General features: G+C 44.7%; 1 long non-coding RNA gene across 1 annotated transcript; it reads right to left on the bottom strand.

The window, feature by feature from the left end:
- Positions 1-697: 697 nt before the first annotated feature.
- On the bottom strand, positions 698-22,555 carry LOC142657267 (uncharacterized). Its single transcript, XR_012849866.1, has 3 exons — positions 22,423-22,555; positions 19,079-19,230; positions 698-1,686 (listed from the first exon to the last, which is right to left on the bottom strand). It is a non-coding gene; the product is annotated as an uncharacterized LOC142657267 (long non-coding RNA).
- Between the last annotated feature and the right edge of the window lie 79 nt (positions 22,556-22,634).

Here is a 22,634-nt window from a genome sequence, read left to right as displayed (position 1 = left end):
GGTACATGCGTCTCTTTGATCTCTATTTATGAAATTTATTTGGTAGCTGAAGTGAGTAAAAATAGCGATTCCGATATTGTTTTTTAATTATTTTTTTATGGTGGTCACCGTGTGGGATAAATGATATGTTTATAGTTCAGGCCGTTACGGACGCAGCAATACCAATTATGAATAGTTTATTTATTTTTTTCACTTTTTTCTAATAATAAAGGACTTTATAAGGGGAAAAAGTCAATTTTTAAATTTTATTATTTAGACATTTTACTTTTGTACATTTTTTGCAACTTTTTTTAATTTTTTATTTTTTTAGTCCTTCTATGGACTTGAAGATCCAATTGTTGGATCATTGTTATAATACCCTGCAATTCTTATGGTATTATACCTGGCAGGACATAATCGCATTTAATAGATGGCAGACCCAAAGCCTTTGTTAGGCTTCTGGTTGCCATAGCAATCCCCCCCACGCAACAATCGGCCCCCACAATCGCGTAGCGGGGTGACGATGTTGCTATAACGCAGACAAAAAATGGACAGAGGCAGCACTTCCAAAAAGAGCAAGAGCTATTTATTCACCCATGCGACGTTTCAGTCCAACTGGACTTTTTTCAAGCATAAAAACACACATCAAGTCATAAGTATATAAAGGCTTGCAAAGCCCAATTGAAATTAAACAGTGATTAAGACAAAATCCAATATAAAATAGATGATACAAAAAACAAAATACAATATTAAAAGATAAATATGAATGCCAGTGTACATGTGAATATACAAAGTGATAGATAAGGGACTGGTACAGAAAAAAGACAGTCCTAGGTACATTAAAGTGTTAATGACATAATGACTCACCCAGATGTATATAATAAAAACATTCAAAGTTGTCAATAGCAGAAAACCGAAACCAGGGCTCGTTCCTCTAGGTCTCAGCTGTCCAGTATGTGTACAAATGTATTGCACACCTGTGTAATGAGACTATCATACCTGTTTGCAATGCATAGCGAAATCCCGCGGGATCGCGGGTGGCTATTCCCGCGCATGCGCATTCGATAGCACGGCAGCCATCTTGGCCAGGATTTGCTATCATAATTTCGCGCATGCGCAGTATGAATTCCAGTACGCGGCGGCCATTTTACACCCTGGAAAAACATATCACGTCCAGGAACGAAACTAGAATGGAACAACAGGTCAGAAAAATGTTTCAAACAGAGGATTTTATCAGCAATAAACATTTAGTATGGGATTAATAATATGGCCATATATTGTTTATGTATATTTATTAGGTATACACCCGGATACATAGTCCGAAAATGTTAAAATGGGGGAGTTAATCAGCAGCAACACACATTGTAAAAGAATGCTTATACTGTATTGTGTTGTATATATGCAATAAATATGTGTCCATCTAAATGTATAAATATTAGAGGCATAACGCCTCAAAATATAAAATGAACAATGTAATAATATCACAATGTGTGTACACATGTAGATACTCCCCTAAATATACTATAAGCCCACTACCATGGTAGCTATCCCTGGAAGGATGTCAAAAAGTCATATTATATTGCCCCCATTGTTGAAACAAAAAAACGGACCAAGTTGACCAGATGTAAATGGCCGCATATAGATGATGAAAACAGTTCTATAAGGACTCCAAAACCCAGAGGAAAGAATCCAGCCCAATGTCGGAATCTGAAAAAATGACAAAAAATTTTTGATAATTTATGCATATGTTAATAAAATTTATTATTTTATATTGCAATGACAATGTCGTCCTATTGAATGTGTTCACAGATACATATATAGTAGCAAACGACAGTGAAAGACCATGCATGGCACAACAGAGAAAAAACACAATCACTGTACCCATTTAGTTGAGAACCACCCCAACTTTAAAATCAACATTCAACCCCCTTGGATGTAAACAATCTAATCTATGAATCCACTCCAGTTCTTTACGTTTTAATTTGGCAATTCTATCGCCGCCCCTCCTATGTAGGGGCACATGGTCAATGATCCAAAATCTCAGATCGCTGACCCTGTGTCCCGCTAAAGAAAAGTGTGCTGGGACTGGAAGATCCAGTTTGTTGGTTTTAATAGTGGATCTATGCTTATTAATACGTAAGCGGCATTCCTGTGTGGTTTCACCCACATATAGCAACTTACATGGACACTGTAGTACATATACAACGAATGTTGATGCACAAGTTAGAAATTGTTTAATATGGAATATTTTCCCATTCGTCGGGTGTCTAAATATATTGCCCTTCACCATGATGTTGCAATTCACGCAATTCAAACATGGGAAGCATCCCAATTTTTAATATTGTAAGACGTATCGGGGGTTTCAGGGGGGTCGGCTAATATAAGCCGTACCCCGAAAGTAAGACATATGTCTTACTTTCGGGGAAACACGGGGGTATTGCCGCCTCCTGCCCACTTCCGCGCCGCCCCCCTCTCCATACGTCACCGCGCCGGCCCCAGCACTTGTCAATGCCGCCTCCTCCTTAAAACCCGAGCCATAGACTTTTTACGGCTCGGGTTTTAACTTGCTGCCCGCGCGATCGGGCAGCTGAATGTCGGGTCTCCGGCTGTCAGTGACTGCCGGGGACCCTGAGGAGAGGATAGGAGCAGCTTTAGCTGCTTCTGTCTTCTCCGATGTGTTTTTACACAGCGTTCAATGAACGCTGTGTATAGGAATAGAGACAGCAGCAGCGGCGCTGTCTCTATTCCTCCCGGTGATCATGTGACAGGTCACATGATCGCCGGGTCCCGTTAGTGACAGACTGCTGCTGGGTCTAACAAGACCCAGCACAGCCCTATTAGTGACAATCGTCACTATGAGAGGGCTGATTTCCCCTGTAACTGGGGCTGCTGTGCAGCTCCAGTTACAGGGGAAAAGATGGTGTAAAAGAAAGAAAAAAATATATATAAAGTTCCCCAAAGGTCTTTTTTGACCTTTGAGGGACAGACCATAGTAATAAAAAAATAATAAATAATAAAGTAAAGTGCAAAAAATTCGACAATTTTTTCCCAATATAAGACATACCCCGAAAGTAAGACATAGTGGGGCTTTTGGGGATAAAAAGAAAGTAAGACACTGTCTTACTTTCGGGGAAACACGGGGAAACACGGTAGCAGCATGTACTCGGAGATACTGGGCTGAGGGGAGCGTCTGTGTGCTCTGTTAGGAGCACACGTAGATTAACGGGCTGCAGGCACAAGGACCAGCTCTGCAGCCTGTTAATCTACGTGGGGTGGTCGGGAAGGCGTTAAGCATGTTCCTGGCAAAGTAGACAGCACTGTGCCCAACTCCCATAACTCAGACAGCAGAAATGTACCCCATCTCTGTGCACATGATCACATGGACCATGGCGTCCCAAGCTGGCTATCAATAAAGGATTTACCCATGATAAAGCTTTTTGCCCCTGGGAAAATTATCGGCACATAAACGTAGAAAAGCACACACAATTAAAGGGATAGTCCCAAAATTATACATGAACACCAATCCACAGGCTAGGTGATAACTTTCTGATCACTAGGGGCACCACCGTAAGAACCCCCACCAATCGTGAGAACAGGGCGCCCAAACGCCCAGATCTTCCTCACTGCTTAACCGCAGTAAGGATGACATTGAATTGAGCCTTTCGGTCAAGCATGTGCAATACCTCACCATTCAATGTCTATGGGAATGACGGAAAAAACAGAGTACAGCGCTCGGCTGTTTCCGTCTTTCTCATAGACTGTGAATGGAGCATCGGGCACATCCACAACCGGCGCTCTATTCAAGCTCCTCATTATTGCGGTCGAGCAGTAAGGTGGATCTGGGAGTTAGAGACCACCGTTCTCACAATCGATGGGGTCCCAGTGGTGGAGCCCTTGGCGATCATAAAATTATAACCTATCCCGTGAATAGGATGATAATTTATGAATTTGGGAAAACCCCTTTTAATGCTCCTCATAATTTAACCCTGGTGGTTACCCCTCTTACATAGTCATATGTACGTCGATGTGCCTGGATGCACAAGGGGCCCTTTCGTTCCACTGTGTTTTGGAAAAATTTATTTACAACAATGTGACTTGTAGCCGCTGTGGTAACAACTCGGCCTACATGTGTATTAGTGGAATTCTCCTGCTGCCAATTGAAGCCATTCTAATAACACTATATTATGGAAGCATTACTTTAGCAATGTTCACATGGTACCGACTTGCCATAGTCAAATCCACCATGGATTCTTTTACAAATCCATGGCAGCAGTTGACACTCAGTTTTCCATACCTCCGAACCGTCCCGATTCCGGCGGGACAGTCCCGGTTTCTCACCAGTGTCCCGCCGTCCCGCCCGGTCTTCAAAATGTCCCGCTGGGCGCTGCATCAAAACAGCTGATCGCTGCTGACTGCAGCAGCGATCAGAAGAAGGCAGGAGTTTTGCGGCGGTGTTCCCCTGACCTGTCATCTGACCTCACCGGTCAGGTGACTGGACTGGTCCACTCCCGGGCTTGCATCGACACCAGTGAGAACGCTGCTGCAAGACTCCTGCCTTCTTCTGGCGGTGAGTGAAAGCAAAGTGCATGTGAGGAGGAGGAGGAGGGTCTTTTTTTGCTCCCTGTAGGAGTCGGAATCCCCAATCCCCGGCCGGGGATTCCGCTACAGAAGAAGTGAGTGACTACACTGTCCATATATGGACACAGCAACGTCACTCACTTCTGAAGCGGAATCCCCGACCCTGTGGCCGGGGATTCCGCTACAGAAGAAGTGAGTGACCAAACTGTCCATATATGGACACAGTGACGTCACTCACTTCTGAAGCGGAATCCCTGACCCTGTGGCCAGGAATTCCTCTCCAGGAGAAGTCAGTGACTACACTGTCCATATATGGACATTGAAGTCAATGACTTCTCCTGGAAGGGGGGGGGGGATGGGTGCAACTTACAGGGGGCTGGGTGGCATTACCTACAGGGGACTTGGTGGCATTACATACAGGGAGCTGTGTGGCATTACCTACAGGGGGCTGGGTAGCATTACCTGCAGGGGGCTGGGTGGCATTACATACAGGGGGCTGGGTGGCATTACCTTCCGGGGCTGCACTCCAAAATATTCAAAAATAGAGATCCTTTATTCCACGTGTGCAACGTTTCAGCTCAGTGCGAGCCTTTCTCAAGCATTTTTTCACCGATAGCTATCTTTTTGGATAAAATGTTGCGAAATTTTGCTATCAATGCTAAGTCCTATATTCAGGACACTACTGATTTCTTGACTAAATTGGATGAGGTACAATTAGAGGGAGACTGCATACTCGTTTCATTCGATGTATGCAGTCTCTATACTTCTATTAACCATACCAGGGGTCTTCATACTGTGTCTGAAGCTTTACAGCAGTCAAATTACACCCATGAATGTATTAATTTACTCATGTGCCTGTTGGAGATAGTCCTCACAGAGAATTACTTTCTATTTGGTGATTCCTTCTATGCTCAAAGAAGAGGTACAGCCATGGGATCTAACGTGGCTCCCACATACGCAAATATGTTTATGGCGGCCCTAGAGGAAGGCGCCGTCTATGTCTCTCCCCACTTCACTAAGGTTTTGAGGTAGTGAAGATTCATAGACGACGTCTTCGTCATTTGGACAGGCTCTCAAATTGAGTTGGAGTGTTTCTTTGCCTTTCTGAATAATATTGATGACGATATCAAATTCACTATGGATTCGTCAGTTACATCCCTAAATTTTCTTGACACTAGGGTTTATATTCATGAAAATAAACTTGTTACTGATTTATATAGCAAACCAACAGATCACAACAATCTGTTGAGGTTTGAGAGCTGTCATCCTCACCCTATGATTGCCTCTCTCCTCTACAGCCAGATGTTGAGAGTGAAGAGGATTGTGCAGGATCCTCCAACTCTCGACGTCAGGTTGGGGGACATGTCTCAAAAATTCAGGAACCGTGGCTATCCAAGAAAATTATTGGAAAATAAAAGATTGAAAGTTGATGGTATTCTGAGACATGACCTTTTGAGGAATAGGAAACAATCATCTTCCCAAAGATTGACATTGGTGTCCACGTATTCCCACAAGAGCAATGATATTGCTAGAATTATTAAAAAAGCATGTGGGATATTAAGGAGTTCGTTTAGTAAAATCCCGGAATTTGAGGCTCCACCACGTATGGCCTATCGCAGGACCAAAAATTTGAGAGATCGATTGGTTCATGCTGATGTGGGATCCATGACTAGAAATTACCAGTCTGTATTGGCCCCTAAAAAATTTGGCTGTTTTCCCTGTTTGGGGTGTAACAACTGTAAAAATATAGTCAGGGGGGAGGTTTTCACTCATCCTGTTAAAGGTACAATACATAAAATCAGACATCATTTAACATGTAAATCGGACCATGTAATATACATCATACAATGTCCCTGCAATCTATTATATGTAGGTGAGACTACTTTGGATTGCAGAAAACGAATAAATAATCACAAGTCCACAATTCGCACTAAGAAAATTGACCTACCTTTACCCAAACACTTTGGTGAAAAAAACCATGGGGAGAATGATTTTAAATTATACATCGTAGATCATGTACCGCGTCACAGACGTGGTGGTGATAGGATCTCAAAATTGAAACGGCTGGAGCTCGAGTGGATTTTTAAACTTGACACCCTATCCCCTAGAGGTCTTAATGTAGACTTCAAGATTTTCCCCAGCTTTTCTAGATAGCCCAGCGTTACACTTCGATATGAACGTCTGCCCGTGGGTTTACCATCTTCCCTGCATTGCTCCTCCATCTCTGTGGTTAGGAAATTGATAACAGTTTGACTATTTTTGTACTATGAATTTATATATTTTTATAATATATTTTCTATATACATTATCTATACTGTAGTGGTTTAGATATATTGTTAATATTCTATAAACAGCAAAATACTGTATACAATCTAAAATACTTAATATATTTTTTTCCTCTTTTTTAGATATTTTCTCTCAAAGTTTGGCCTCAAGGATCGGTTGAAGCTATACGTATACACTGCTCCTATGTTCTATGTACCCTATTCTAAAAATATATATTCCTTTCGTATTGTATATTTGTCCATGTTCTACCTCCAATTTAATACAATTCTCTTTGTGATGCGGCTATTCAATCCTTGTATGATGAAATTCCTATCCCTATATTTTCTATGGGGTATTGGGATCTATCATTTATTACAAACATTAGTATAGAGACATAATATTTTGTCTCCTTAACCCCTTCCCGCTCCTTGACGTACTATTACGTCATGGCAGCTGTATCGTTCGCGCTCCATGCCGTAATAGTACGTCTCGGGAGTAACGGCTGTTTCGGCCGTCCTCCCGACACATACAGGAGCTGTGACGCTGCTGTCTTGTTCAGCAGCTGTCACAGCTCCTACAGCGGGGACCGATCGCTGTGTCCCCGCTGATTAACCCCTTAAAAGCCGCGTTCTATAGAGATCGCGGCTTTTTAGGGGTTAAGCTGCCATCGCCGGCCTGCTACGCGATAGCGGCCGGCGATGGTGACTATGGCAACCGGACACCAAACAATGGCGTCCGGCTATGCCATAGACGGAAGCCTAGTGGGTCCTGACAACGTCAGGACCCACTATGCTTGCTGTCAGTGAGTAGCTGACAGTTCTAATACACTGTACTACGCATGTAGTGCAGTGTATTAGAATAGCGATCAGGGCCTCCTGCCCTCATGTCTCCTAGTGGGACAAAGTAATAAAGTTAAAAAAAAGTTAAAAAAAGATGTGTAAAAATAAGAAAATAAAAGATTTAAAAGTAATAAAAGTAAAAATCCCCCTTTTTCCCTTATCAGTCCTTTATTATTAATAAAAATATATAAACAAACAAATAAACTATACATAATTGGTATCGACGCGTCCGTAACGGCCTGAACTACAAAATTATTTCATTATTTATCCCGCACGGTGAACGCCGTAAAATAAAATAATAATAAACCGAACCACAATCACAATTCTTTGGTCACTTCACCTCCCAAAAAATGGAATAAAAAGAGATAAAAAAGTCGCATGTACCTAAAAATGGTACTGATCGAAACTACAGTTCGTTACGCAAAAAATAAGTCCTCGCACGACTTTATTGATTGAAAAATAAAAAAGTACTGGCTCTTAGAATAAGGTAACACAAAAAGTGAATGATTGTTTACAAAACGTATTTTATTGTGCAAACGCCATAAGACATAAAAAAAAACTATAAACATAGGGTATCGCCGTAATCGTATCGCCCCGCAGAATAAAGTGAATATGTCATTTATAGCGCACGGTGAACGCTGTAAAAAAAAACGAAAAAAAAAAACAATAGTAGAATTGCTGTTTTTTAGTCACCACGCCACCTAAAAATAGAATAAAAACTGATCAAAAAGCCGCATGCACCCCAAGAAAACTACAATGGATTCCTCAAGGGGTCTAGTTTCCAAATTGGGGTCACTTTTGGACTGTTCCCAATGTTTTGGCACCACAAGACCTCTTCAAACCGGACATGGTGCCTAATAAAAAAGAGGCTTCAAAATCCACTAGGTGCTCCTTTGCTTCGGAGGCCGGTGCTTCAGTCCATTACCGCACTAGGGCCACATGTGGGATATTTCTCAAAACTGCAGAATCTGGGCAATAAGTATTAATTTGCGTTTCACTGATAAATCTTTTTGTGTTATAAAAAAATGGTATAAAGAGGATTTTCTGACAAAAAAAAATGTAAATTTCACCTCTACTTTGCTCTAAATTTTTGTGAAACACCTAAAGGGTTCATAAACTTTCTAAATGCTGTTGTGAATACTTTGAGGGGTCTAGTTTCTAAAATGGGGTATTTGATAGGGGTTTCTAATATATGGGCCCCTCAAAGCAACTTCAGAACTGAACTGGAACCTAAAAAAATAAATAAATGAGGCAATACTTCGCTTCTTACATTATACTGATAATGAGCCGTGCCCACCCCGAGATGACCCCAGTTTTGACCGTTTGTATAAACGGAGACCCCTATTAGACCGTTCCAGTGCCCGGTTTTCCCAAGCATACACCCCCGAGAAGTGTATTTCTATTGATGAGTCCCTGGTACATTTTAAAGGGAGGGTTCATTTCCGCGAGTACCTGCCGGGTAAGAGGGCAAGGTATGGCGTGAAGATGTATAAGCTGTGAGAGTGCATCAGGGTATACCTACAGGTTTAGGATATATGAAGGAAAGGCCACCCCCAAACCAGACTGCATCCTGGACTACAATAGGTACATGGGAGGGATGGACTTGTAAGATCAAGCCCTGAAGCCCTACAGCTCCATGCGGTGTGGTATAAGAAGCTGGCCGGGCACATCATACAGATGGCATTGTACAATGCGTACATGCTACGTCGATGTGCAGGCCAGACGGGAACTTTCCTGGAATTTCAAGAGGTGATTATCAAGAATCTAATCTTTAGGGACCAAGAAGGGGGGGCACCCAGTACTTCTGGAAGCGAGCCCACACGCATCGTACCAGGGCAACACTTTCCAGGAGAAGTTCCCCAAACTGGCAAGAAGGGAAAAAGTCAAAAGAGGTGCAAAGTCTGCTATAAGAGGGCGATAATGGATGACACAATAAATCAATGTGACACGTGTCCCGAATAACCAGAGCTCTGTATGAAAGTGTTTTAAAATTTATCATACATCCCTTGGTTTATAATTTACCCCAATTTTACTTACCCTGATGCACTCCGCACAGCTTATCCCCCCTCGTCTTTCCCCTCTGGGCCCTGCTGTGTGTCCAGGCAGCTGATAACAGCCACATGTAGGGTATTGCCATACCCGGGAGAACCCACATTACAGTTTATGGGGTGTAGGTCTCCGGTCAAAATGCTCACTACACCTCTAGATGAATGCCTTAAGGGTGTAGTTTTTAAAACGGGGTCACTTCTTGCGGGTTTCAACTGTACTGGTACCTCAGGGGCTTCTGCATACATGACTTCGCACTAGAAAATCCCCAGTAGGCCAAATGGTGGTCCTTTCCTTCTGAGCCCTCCCATGGGCCCAAACGGCAGTTTATCACAACAAATGGGGTATTGCGGCACTCAGAACAAATTGCGCAACTGAATGGGGTATTTTGTTTCTTGTGAAAATACGAAATTTTCAGCCAAAACTACATATTATTTGAAAAAAATAATTTTGTTTTCATTCCCAGCCCAATTCAAATAAGTTCTGTGAAAAAACTATGGGGTCAAAATGGTCACAACACCCATAAATGAATTCCTTGAGGGGTGTAGTTTTCAAAATGGGGTCATTTGTGGTTGGTTTCTATTGCTTTGATACCTCTGGGGCTCTGCAAATGCGACATGGCACCCGAAAACCAATCCAGCAAAATCTGTACTCCAAAGAACACACAGCTGTTTTTTAGTCACCACGCCACCTAAAAATAGAATAAAAACTGATCAAAAAGCCGCATGCACCCCAAGAAAACTACAATGGATTCCTCAAGGGGTCTAGTTTCCAAATTGGGGTCACTTTTGGGCTGTTCCCAATGTTTTGGCACCACAAGACCTCTTCAAACCGGACATGGTGCCTAATAAAAAAGAGGCTTCAAAATCCACTAGGTGCTCCTTTGTTTCGGAGGCCGGTGCTTCAGTCCATTAACGCACTAGGGCCACATGTGGGATATTTCTCAAAACTGCAGAATCTGGGCAATAAGTATTAATTTGCGTTTCACTGATAAATCCTTTTGTGTTATAAAAAAATGGTATAAAGAGGATTTTCTGACAAAAAAAAAATGTAAATTTCACCTCTACTTTGCTCTACATTTTTGTGAAACACCTAAAGGGTTCATAAACTTTCTAAATGCTGTTGTGAATACTTTGAGGGGTCTAGTTTCTAAATTGGGTATTTGATAGGGGTTTCTAATATATGGGCCCCTTCAAAGCAACTTCAGAACTGAACTGGAACCTAAAAAAATAAATAAATGAGGCAATACTTCGCTTCTTACATTATACTGATAATGAGCCGTGCCCACCCCGAGATGACCCCAGTTTTGACCGTTTGTATAAACGGAGACCCCTATTAGACCGTTCCAGTGCCCGGTTTTCCCAAGCATACACCCCCGAGAAGTGTATTTCTATTGATGAGTCCCTGGTACATTTTAAAGGGAGGGTTCAATTCCGCGAGTACCTGCCGGGTAAGAGGGCAAGGTATGGGGTGAAGATGTATAAGCTGTGAGAGTGCATCAGGGTATACCTACAGGTTTAGGATATATGAAGGAAAGGTCACCCCCAAACCAGACTGCATCCTGGACTACAATAGGTACATGGGAGGGATGGACTTGTAAGATCAAGCCCTGAAGCCCTACAGCTCCATGCGGTGTGGTATAAGAAGCTGGCCGGGCACATCATACAGATGGCATTGTACAATGCGTACATGCTACGTCGATGTGCAGGCCAGACGGGAACTTTCCTGGAATTTCAAGAGGTGATTATCAAGAATCTAATCTTTAGGGACCAAGAAGGGGGGGGCACCCAGTACTTCTGGAAGCGAGCCCACACGCATCGTACCAGGGCAACACTTTCCAGGAGAAGTTCCCCAAACTGGCAAGAAGGGAAAAAGTCAAAAGAGGTGCAAAGTCTGCTATAAGAGGGCGATAATGGATGACACAATATATCAATGTGACACGTGTCCCGAATAACCAGAGCTCTGTATGAAAGTGTTTTAAAATTTATCATACATCCCTTGGTTTATAATTTACCCCAATTTTACTTACCCTGATGCACTCCGCACAGCTTATCCCCCCTCGTCTTTCCCCTCTGGGCCCTGCTGTGTGTCCAGGCAGCTGATAACAGCCACATGTAGGGTATTGCCATACCCGGGAGAACCCACATTACAGTTTATGGGGTGTAGGTCTCCGGTCAAAATGCTCACTACACCTCTAGATGAATGCCTTAAGGGTGTAGTTTTTAAAACGGGGTCAATTCTTGCGGGTTTCAACTGTACTGGTACCTCAGGGGCTTCTGCATACATGACTTCGCACTAGAAAATCCCCAGTGGGCCAAATGGTGGTCCTTTCCTTCTGAGCCCTCCCATGGGCCCAAACGGCAGTTTATCACAACAAATGGGGTATTGCGGCACTCAGAACAAATTGCGCAACTGAATGGGGTATTTTGTTTCTTGTGAAAATACGAAATTTTCAGCCAAAACTACATATTATTTGAAAAAAATAATTTTGTTTTCATTCCCAGCCCAATTCAAATAAGTTCTGTGAAAAAACTATGGGGTCAAAATGGTCACAACACCCATAAATGAATTCCTTGAGGGGTGTAGTTTCCAAAATGGGGTCATTTGTGGTTGGTTTCTATTGCTTTGATACCTCTGGGGCTCTGCAAATGCGACATGGCACCCGAAAACCAATCCAGCAAAATCTGTACTCCAAAGAACACACAGCGCTCCTTTCCTTCTGAGCCCTCCCATGGGCCCAAACGGCAGTTTATCACCACAAATGGGGTATTGCCGCACTCAGGACAAATTGGGCAACAAAATGGAGTATTTTATTTCTTGTGAAAATAAGAATTTTTGAGCTAAAATGACATATTATTGGAAAAAATATATATTTTTTTAATTCCCAGCCCAATTCAAATAAGTTCTGTGAAGAAACTATGGAGTCTAAATGGTCACATTACCCATAAATGAATTCCTTGAGGGGTGTAGTTTACAAAATGGGGTCACTTCTGGTGGGTTTCCATTGCTTTGATACCTCTGGGGCTCTGAAAATGCGACATGGCACCCGAAAACCAAACCAGCAAAATCTGTACTCCAAAGAACACACAGCGCTCCTTCCCTTCTGAGGCCTCCCATGGGCCCAAACGGCAGTTTATTGCCACAAATGGGGTATTCATGCACTCAGGAGAAATTGGGCAACAAAATTGAGTATTTTGTTCCCTGTGAAAATAAGAAATTTTGGTAAAAAATTACATCTTATTGGAAAAAATGTCATTTTTTTTATGTCACAGCCCAATTGAAATAGGTGCTGTGAAAAAACTGTGTGGTCAAAATGCTAACAACAACCATAAATGAATTCCTTGAGGGGTGTAGTTTCCAAAATGGGGTCACTTTTGGTGGGTTTCCATTGCTTTGATACCTCTGAGGCTCTGCAAATGCGACATGGCACCCGAAAACCAATCCAACAAAATCTGGACTCCAACAAACATATAGCGCTCCTTTCCTTCTGAGCCCTCTCATGGGCCCAAACGCCAGTTTATCACCACAAATGGGGTATTGCCACACTAAGAACAAATTGGGCAACAAAATGGGGTATTTTGTTCCCTGTGAAAATAAGAAATTTTGATCACAAATGACATTTTATTGGAAAAAATGAAATTTTTTTCATTTCAGAGCCCAATTCAAATACGTGCTGTGAAGAAACTGTGCGGTCAAAATGGTAACAACAACCCTAAATGAATTCCTTGAGGGGTGTAGTTTCCAAAATGGGGTCACTATTGGGGGAGTCCTACTGTTTTGACACCTCAACACCTCTTCAAACCTGGCATGCTGCCTAAAATATATTCTAATAAAAAAGAGGACTCAAAATGCACTAGGTGCTTCTTTGCTTCTAGGGCTTGTGTTTTAGTCCACGAGCGCAGTAGGGCCACATGTGGGACATTTCTAAAAACTGCAGAATCTGGACAATACATATTTAGTAGGTAGTGTTTCTCTGGTAAAACCTTCTGTGTTACAGAAAAAAAAATGAATAAAATTGAAATTCAGCAAGAAAAATGAAATTTGCAAATTTCACCTCCACTTTGCTTTAATTCCTGTGAAATGCCTGAAGGGTTAAAAAACTTTCTAAATGCTGTTTTGAATACTTTGAGGGGTCTAGTTTTTAAAATGGGGTGTTTTATCAGGGTTTCTAATACATAGGCCCCACAAAGCCACTTCAGAACTCAAGAGGTACCTTAAAAAAAAGGCTTTTGAAATTTTCTTAAAAATATGAGAAATTGCTGTTTATGTTCTATGCCTTGTAACGTCCAAGAAAAATAAAAGAATGTTCAAAAAACGATGCCAATCTAAAGTAGACATGTGGGAAATGTGAACTAGTAACTATTTTGGGTGGTATAACCGTCTGTTTTACAAGCAGATGCATTTAAATTCTGAAAAATGCAATTTTTTCAAAATTTTCTCTAAATTTTGCAATTTTTCACCAATAAACACTGAATATATCGACCAAATTTTACCACGAACATGAAGCCCAATGTGTCACGAGAAAACAGTCTCAGAATCGCTTGCGTAGGTCTAAGCATTCCGACGTTATTACCACATAAAGTGAAATATGTCAGATTTGAAAAATGGGCTCTGAGCCTTAAGGCCAAAACTAGGCTTTGTCCTTAAGGGGTTAATATCAAGGTATAGTGGCACTCCATACACTATATATTGCTATTTATATTGCTGCCTGTACCTGCATATGTATTCTTGGTTTTATGAGAGGACAACATGGACTTATAACGTATGATGTGGTTTTGCCCTCTTTCTAAATGGCGCAGAGTATCTTCAGTGAGTTTTGCGCATGCGCGAACTGGTGAAATACACGGTGATTCACATTCGAAATTGAGTGGATGTGATGTCATTTATATGTAAAATGTAAGGGCAAGTAGCCCACTTCCAAAATGGCGATTCTCGCTATGAGTGGACTATGCGCATGCGTGATATGACGCGATGTGCGATGACTCACATCAACAGGTGATAGGACTACATACCATTTAGATCTACGCAGTAGAGAGTGTTAAATACCATCAGCCGATCCAGCGAGGGTAAGATGTTTTTTTAAACTCAATTTTATAACATTCACCTGTCTTTGGACATTGTTCACATGTTATTATACACATGTAGCCCATGAGATTGATTGGCCTTATTATAATAAACACACTGTTTATATTGTACACATTCAATTGTTCACAAGTACTTTCCTATGTATGTGTTGATATATGCATAGGGGATTACATTGATATAATGTTATATATATTTGATGTATCATGTCTTCACGATTTTATAATATGTATGTAATTGATTTTGTGATTATGTAGTACATATATATGTGCTTTGAGTGTTACACTGTTATGCTTGAGAAAGGCTCGCACTGAGCTGAAACGTTGCACACGTGGAATAAAGGATCTCTATTTTTGAATATTTTGGAGTGCTGTCTCAATTTCTTCCTATCCTGACTGAGGGGTCACTCTTGGACTGTGGCCTGGGAGACGTGAACCCGTTCGAGAGAACTGAAATTGTCCTGTGCTGCTGATCTTTCTTTATCTACCTTCCGGGGCTGGGTGGCATTACCTGAAGAGGGCTGGGTGGAATTACCTGCAGAGGGCTGGGTGGCATTACATACAGGGGGCTGGGTGGCATTACCTGCCGGGGGCTGGGTGGCATTACCTGCAGAGGGCTGGGTGGCATTACATACAGGGGGCTGGGTGGCATTACCTGTCGGGGGCTGGGTGGCATTACCTGCAGAGGGCAGGGTGGCATTACATACAGTGGGCTGGGTGGCATTATCTGCATGGGGCTGGGTGGCATTACATACAGGGGGCTGGGTGGCATTACCTTCAGGGGGCTGGGTGGCATTACCTTCAGGGGGCTGGGTGGCATTACATACATGGGGCTAGGTGGCATTACCTGCAGTGGGCTGGGTGGCATTACATACAGTGGGCTGGGTGGCATTACCTGCAAAGGGCTGGGTGGCATTACCTTCAGGGGGCTGAGTGGCATTACCTTCAGGGGGCTGGATGGCATTACATACAGGGGGCTGGGTGGCATTATATACAGGGGGCTGGGTGGCATTACCTACAGGGGGCTGGGTGGCATTACCTACAGGGGGCTGGGTGGCATTACCTTCCAGGGAGGCTGTGGCATTATCTACAGAGGGAAGTGTGTGGCAACAAATTTAAATGAAATTCATCCGATTTTAAAACGGACAAGGAAACAACGGATGAAAAACGGGTCAAAATCGGCCGTTAAAAACGGCAACACGGCCCGGAACAGAATCGGAACGGATGCAAAATGACCATTTTTATAGGCCGACACTCGGACCCTGTCATGTGAATAAGGCCTAAGCCCTTATTCACACGACAGGGTTTCCCGGCTAGGTGACCGCCGTTCATAAATCGGTCGTCACCCGGCTGCAGTAGGAACAATAGACCCCTAATGGGGCTATTCACACGACCGATTTTTTGACGGCCCGGGACACCTGGCCGTCAAAAAATGGGACATGCCCTATTTTCGGCCGTTTACCCAGCCGCCCGGCTCCCATAGAAGTCTATGGGGCTCGGTAATACACGGCCATCACCGGAATGTGTCCCGAGTGATGGCCATGTATTCCGTCGCTCGCGCTCTCTCTTCTCCTCCTCCTCACAGAGCAGTGTGCATGTGAGGAGGAGGAGGGTCTTTTTACGCTCCCTGTAGAAGTCGGAATCTCCAATCCCCGGCTGGGGATTGGGGATTCCACTACAGGAGAAGTGAGTGACTACACTGTCCATATATGGACACAGAGACGTCACTCACTTCTGAAGCAGAATCCCCGACTCTATGGCCGGGGATTCCGCTACAGAAGAAGTGAGTGACCAAACTGTCCATATATGGACACAGTGACGTCACTCACATCTGAAGCGGAATGCCCGACCTGTGGCAGGGAATTCCTCTCCAGGAGAAGTCAGTGACTACACTGTCCATATATGGACATTGAAGTCAGTGACTTCTCCTGGAAGGGGGGGATGGGTGCAACCTACAGGGGGCTGTGTGGCATTACCTACAGGGGACTTGGTGGCATTACCTACAGGGGACTTGGTGGCATTACATACAGGGAGCTGGGTGGCATTACATACAGGGGGCAGGGTGGCATTACCTGCAGAGGGCTGGGTGGCATTACCTGCAGAGGGCTGGGTGGCATTACCTGCAGAGGGCTGGGTGGCATTACCTGCAGGGGGCTGGGTGGCATTACCTGCTGGGGGCTGGGTGGCATTACCTGCAGGGGGCAGGGTGGCATTACCTGCAGGGGCTGGGTGGCATTACCTGCAGGGGGATGGGTGGCCTTACCTGCAGAGGGCTGGGTGGCATTACATATAGGGGGCTGGGTGGCATTACCTGCTGGGGGCTGGGTGGCATTACCTGCAGGGGGCTGGGTCGCATTACCTGCAGGGTGCTGAGTGGCATTACCTGCAAGGGGCTGGGTGGCATTACCTGCAAGGGACTGGGTGGCATTACCTGCAGGGGGCTGGGTGGCATTACCTGCAGGGGGCTCGGTGGCATTACCTGCAAGGGGCTGGGTGGCATTACCTGCAGGGGGCTGGGTGGCATTACCTGCAGGGAGCTGGGTGGCATTACCTGCAAGGGGCTGGGTGGCATTACCTGCAGAGGGCTGGGTGGCATTACCTGCAGGGGGCTGGGTGGCATTACCTGCTGGGGGCTGGGTGGCATTACCTGCTGGGGGCTGGGTGGCATTACCTGCAGGGGGCTGGGTGGCATTACCTGCAGGGGGCTGGGTGGCATTACCTACAGGGGGCTGGGTGGCATTACCTACCAGGGGGGCTGTGTGGCATTACCTACCAGGGGGGCTGTGTGGCATTATCTACCAAGGGGGCTGTGGCATTATCTACAGAGGGCTGTGTGTGGCAACAAATTTAAATGAAATTCATCCGATTTTAAAACGGACACGGAAAAAAAACGGATGCAAAACGGGTCAAAATCGGCCGTTAAAAACGGCAACACGGCCCAAAACGGAATCGGAACGGATGCAAACCGTTTTTATCGGCCGACACTCGAACCCTGTCGTGTGAATGGGCTGTGTATTGCGCTACCTACAGGGGGGCTGTGTCTGGAGCTATCTACAGGGGGGCTGTGTCTGGAGCTATCTACAGGGGGGCTGTGTGTGGAGCTATCTACAGGGGGCTGTATCTGGCGCTATCTACAGGGGGGGCTGTGTCTGGAGCTATCTACAGGGGGGCTGTGTCTGGAGCTATCTACAGGGGGGCTGTATCTGGCGCTATGTACAGGGGGGCTGTATCTGGAGCTATCTACAGGGGGCTGTATCTGGAGCTATCTACAGGGGGGCTGTATCTGGAGCTATCTACAGGGGGGCTATATCTGGAGCTATCTACAGGGGGGCTGTATCTGGAACGATCTACAGGGGGCTGTATCTGGAGCTATCTACAGGGGGGCTGTATCTGGAGCTATCTACAGGGGGGCTGTATCATGAACTATCTACAGGGCGGCTGTGTCTGGCGCTATGTACAGGGGGGCTGTGTGTGGAGCAATCTACAGGGGGGCTGTGTGTGGCGCTATGTACAGGGGGGCTGTGTGTGGCACTATGTACAGGGGGGCTGTATCTGGAGCTATTTACAGGGGGGCTGTGTGTTGCACTATCTACAGGGGGCTGTGTGTGGAGCTATGTACAGGGGGGCTGTGTGTGGAACTATCTTCAGGGGGCTGTGTGTGGAGCTATGTACAGGGTACAGGAGGGCTGTATCTGGCGCTATGTACAGGGGGCTGTGTGTGTGGAGCTATGTACAGGGGGGCTGTGTGTGGAGCGATCTACAGGGGGGCTCTGGTGGATGATTTTTCCATTGACCGGTAGCAGAGTTACACAAATGGAAAAAAAAATCCCCATCATGTAACTCTGCTACCTGTCAATTGAAAAGTCATCCACCACAGGGTTTCCCTCTTGACTTTCATTGTTCTCAGCCTTTTGGTTTGTCCTGCAGCTACTGCCGCCGTGATGGGCAAATGTTATACCCAAGATCAGTGGCGGATTAATTAGACGATGGGCCCTGGGCTGTTACCCAAACTTGGGCCCCCCTTGCGCTCCGCCGCCCTGCCGCGCCATGACTATTTTTAACACTACCTTTTTGGGCAAGCATTAACAAATTGATGTTACGTATTCCCCTTGTCACAGGGCTGTGTCCCTACATACTGACAGGATAACACTGTGCTGGGACACATCCTCCTGACAAGGGGAATTGTCTATCAGTCCTGGACTGAAGAAAGACTTTTTGTGAAATACAAGGATTTCCTATAATAAACATGTCAGGAGAGGTGAGAGATTCTCTATAAATCTAGTGACTCACATGTGACGACGTCTCATATTCTAGTAGTTTTTTCCCTCTTTTCTTCTCCATCCGGTCCAGAGCACATGACGACTTCTCCCGGCCATGACTGATTTCTGCAAAATTTGCCACTCAGATGTCTTCGACTCCTCACTTTTCCAACATTTCCACACCTAGAAATGAAAATAAAGTTATCAAGGTGCCACATACTGTACCCCTAAATATAATAGCACCAAACACTGCGCGCCTGAATATAATAATACCACACACTGTAAAACACCACATACACACAGACCCCTGTACATAGTGCTACAAACAGCCCCCTGTACATAGTGCCACACACAGCCCCCTGCACATAGTGCCACACACAGCCCCCTGTACATAGTGCCACACACAGCCCCTGTACATAGTGCCACACACAGCCCCTTGTACATAGTGCCACACACAGCCCCTGTACATAGTGCCACACACAGCCCCCTGTACATAGTGCCACGCACAGCCCCCTGTACATAGTGCCACACACAGCCCCCTGTACATAGTGCCACACACAACCCCCTGTACATAGTGCCACAAACAGCCCCCTGTACATAGTGCCACACACAGCCCCCTGTACATAGTGCCACACACAACCCCCTGTACATAGTGCCACACACAGCCCCTGTAGATATTACACCCCCCCCATAGATAGCGCCACACACAGCCCCCTGTACATAGTGCCACACACATCCCCCTGTACATAGTGCCACACACAGCCCCTGTAGATATTACACACACCCCTTAGATAGCGCCACACACAGCCCCCTGTACATAGTGCCACACACAGCCCCCTGTGCATAGTGCCACACACAGCCCCTGTGGATATTACACCCCCCATACATAGCGCCACACACAGCCCCCTGTAGATTTCACACATCCCCCCCCGTAGAGAGCGTTACACACAGCCCCCTATAGATACAAATGAATATCCCCCCGAAATACTTAGCAAAGTTTCCATCACCATTGAGATCAATTGTGATGCAAACGGAAGCTAAGGTTTCCATTTGCCTTTCCGTTGAGGGGTTAACCAGACGGAACCCCTCAACGGAAGGGCAGCGGTGATGTGAACAGGGCCTTAGATACAGGGCCCATGTGCATGTGTGATAATGGGTCCAGCAGACAGTATTTTTATGCAGTATAAGCTGGGGCCCTGTATCTAAGCCTAACACATAGTAGGCTTTAACCCCTTAAGGACACGGCCAATTTTAGCCTTGAGGACAGAGCAATTTTTTTTATATTTCCCTCTTTGCATCCCGACGCTCATAACGCTTTTATTTTTTGTACGACGTAGTTGTATGAGACTTTGTTTTTTGCGGGACGAGTTGTACTTTATGTACGTACCATTTTTTGGTACAAATACATTATCGTTTAATTTCTATAAATTTTTAAATAGATTAAAATGCAGAAAAAAAGCAGTTGTGCAGCAGTTTTAATATTTATTTTTTTACACAATACACCGATCATCATAAATAATGGTATACATTTGTTGTACAGGTTGTTACGGTCGTGGCGATACCAAATATGTCTATATTATTTCATGTTTTGGGACTTATATTTTAAAAAGTTGATTTATTATAAAAAATGTGTATTTCTGTGTATTTTATTTACTTTTTATTTATTTATTTACCATTATTTTTTTTTTACATTCATTTAACTTTTTTTTTTAATCCCATAAAGGGATTTATCATTTTGATTTTTATTTTGTAACTGTAATGTACTGGCATAGATCTATATGCCAGTACATTAGCCTGTTACTGATCGTACACAGGCAGTTGTTAGGGCATACCTCAGTATGCCCTAACAACAGGAAATATGTTCAGACAGCCCTGGGGTCCTTCACTGGACCCTGGGCTGTCTGGCCATACGAGTTGTGGGCTTTGATCGCGTCACAGTTATTTTCTGTGACGCGATCAATGTGCAGTCCCCCCTCCTTGAACGCCGCGATCAGCTGTCATCGCGGCGTTCAAAGGGTTAACAGCGGAGAGAAGATGTTTCTCTCCTCTCCGCTGTCAGAGCGGGGCCGTGGCTGTGTATTACAGCCGTTGCCCCGCTCTCGATCGCACACACAGAGACGGCACAGACGGCTGTCACACAGGACGAGTATGCTCGTCCTAATGCGCGAAGTGCTCGCTGCTCAGGACGAGCATACTCGTCCTGTGTCGGCAACCAGTTAAAGGTTGTCCAGTCCCTAAACATTGATGGCCTATCCTCAGTATAGGCTATCAATAGCGTCCGTGTCGGCGATTCAGTGTGAGAAAGTGACCGGAATGAAGGGGAAGTAGCGCTTGTACGAGCAGCTACAACCCCTTCAAAACAGCTGATTAGCGGGGGTCCCGAGTGTCTGACCCCAACCAATCAGCAAGACAATAAAATTAAACTTACCTCCTCTTCGGCCGCTGGTCCTCACTCCATCAACTGTCGGGATGCTGTGCGCGGTGCATAGCATTGTGACGTTATGCGCTGCTCACAGCTCTGTGACGTCAGAACCTCCGATGCGCTCCAGGAAGAGGAGGGTAAGTACTGTCAGTTACTATAGTAACAGGGGCCCGTGTAGTTTATTACATAGGCCCCAGTTACTATAGTAACTTTTCATTGATGTGTGAATGTGGCTGCCGCTAGCCCTGGGGCCCTCTCCGGTGCTAGCGACGCCACACCAGGCATGAGGTACCGCCCGAACCGCCCTAATGATAATCCGCCACTGCACAAGATAGGAAAAGTAACATAAAGACGACATAACCTGATCCATAATATCTGTGATATCCAGACAGTCTAGAGATCCGCAGTGAGAATGTGCGCGCGTTATTTGCAGAAGGATCTGGCCGCGATTTGATGTGTTGATGCCGGATATTGGGCGTGGTTAGGGGCGTGGCTTAAAATGGCCCTCTTTTCCGAATTCAAAAGTTGGGAGGTATGAGTTTTCTCCCACGGATTGGCCAGCAGTTCTGCATGCATCCCAATGTAGTTCAATAGAGCTAATTTGCGGCTTTTCAGCGCTGAATCTGCTACAATAATGAGCGTGCTGTGGATTTTACAATCATTACAATTATTATTGTGGGGTGATATTTTCCTGGGGTATAAAATACTGTTTACATTCATTACAGCACGTGTGAATATGACCTTATACATTCATGGCCGTTTTTCTGTTGTAATAACGAATGGCCAAGTGATTGCACGTTGTTTGTACTTTAGTGTTTCCTTATTAACATGTTAATGATAACCTGAACTGTTGAACTGTGTAGTAAAGAATTACTGTGCCATTTTTATTCCATTCCTGCACTGGAAAGACCATATATTCCCACAGTAAAGATGGCGTTTGTCATTTTTCCTACGTTTTCCACAAGATGGCTGTTGATATATTGCGTCCTACAAGCTGTCAATATGGCTTCCTCGCTATCTGACATTCATTGCAACCAGTTGTGTCTGTACGCTCTTGCATTGCCACTACGAACAAGGCTTCTGAAATGTCTCAGTCCATTGGCCCAAGTCCTGGAAAGTCCCGCCTTCTCAGAGCACTTATTGGTCAGCACTCGGCGGAGGCTTA

Source organism: Rhinoderma darwinii, chromosome 7 (genome assembly GCF_050947455.1).
Source record: "Rhinoderma darwinii isolate aRhiDar2 chromosome 7, aRhiDar2.hap1, whole genome shotgun sequence".
NCBI classification, from domain to species: domain Eukaryota; kingdom Metazoa; phylum Chordata; class Amphibia; order Anura; family Rhinodermatidae; genus Rhinoderma; species Rhinoderma darwinii.
Note: the sequence above shows the minus strand (reverse complement) of the source record. Positions and strands in the feature narration are given on the sequence as shown.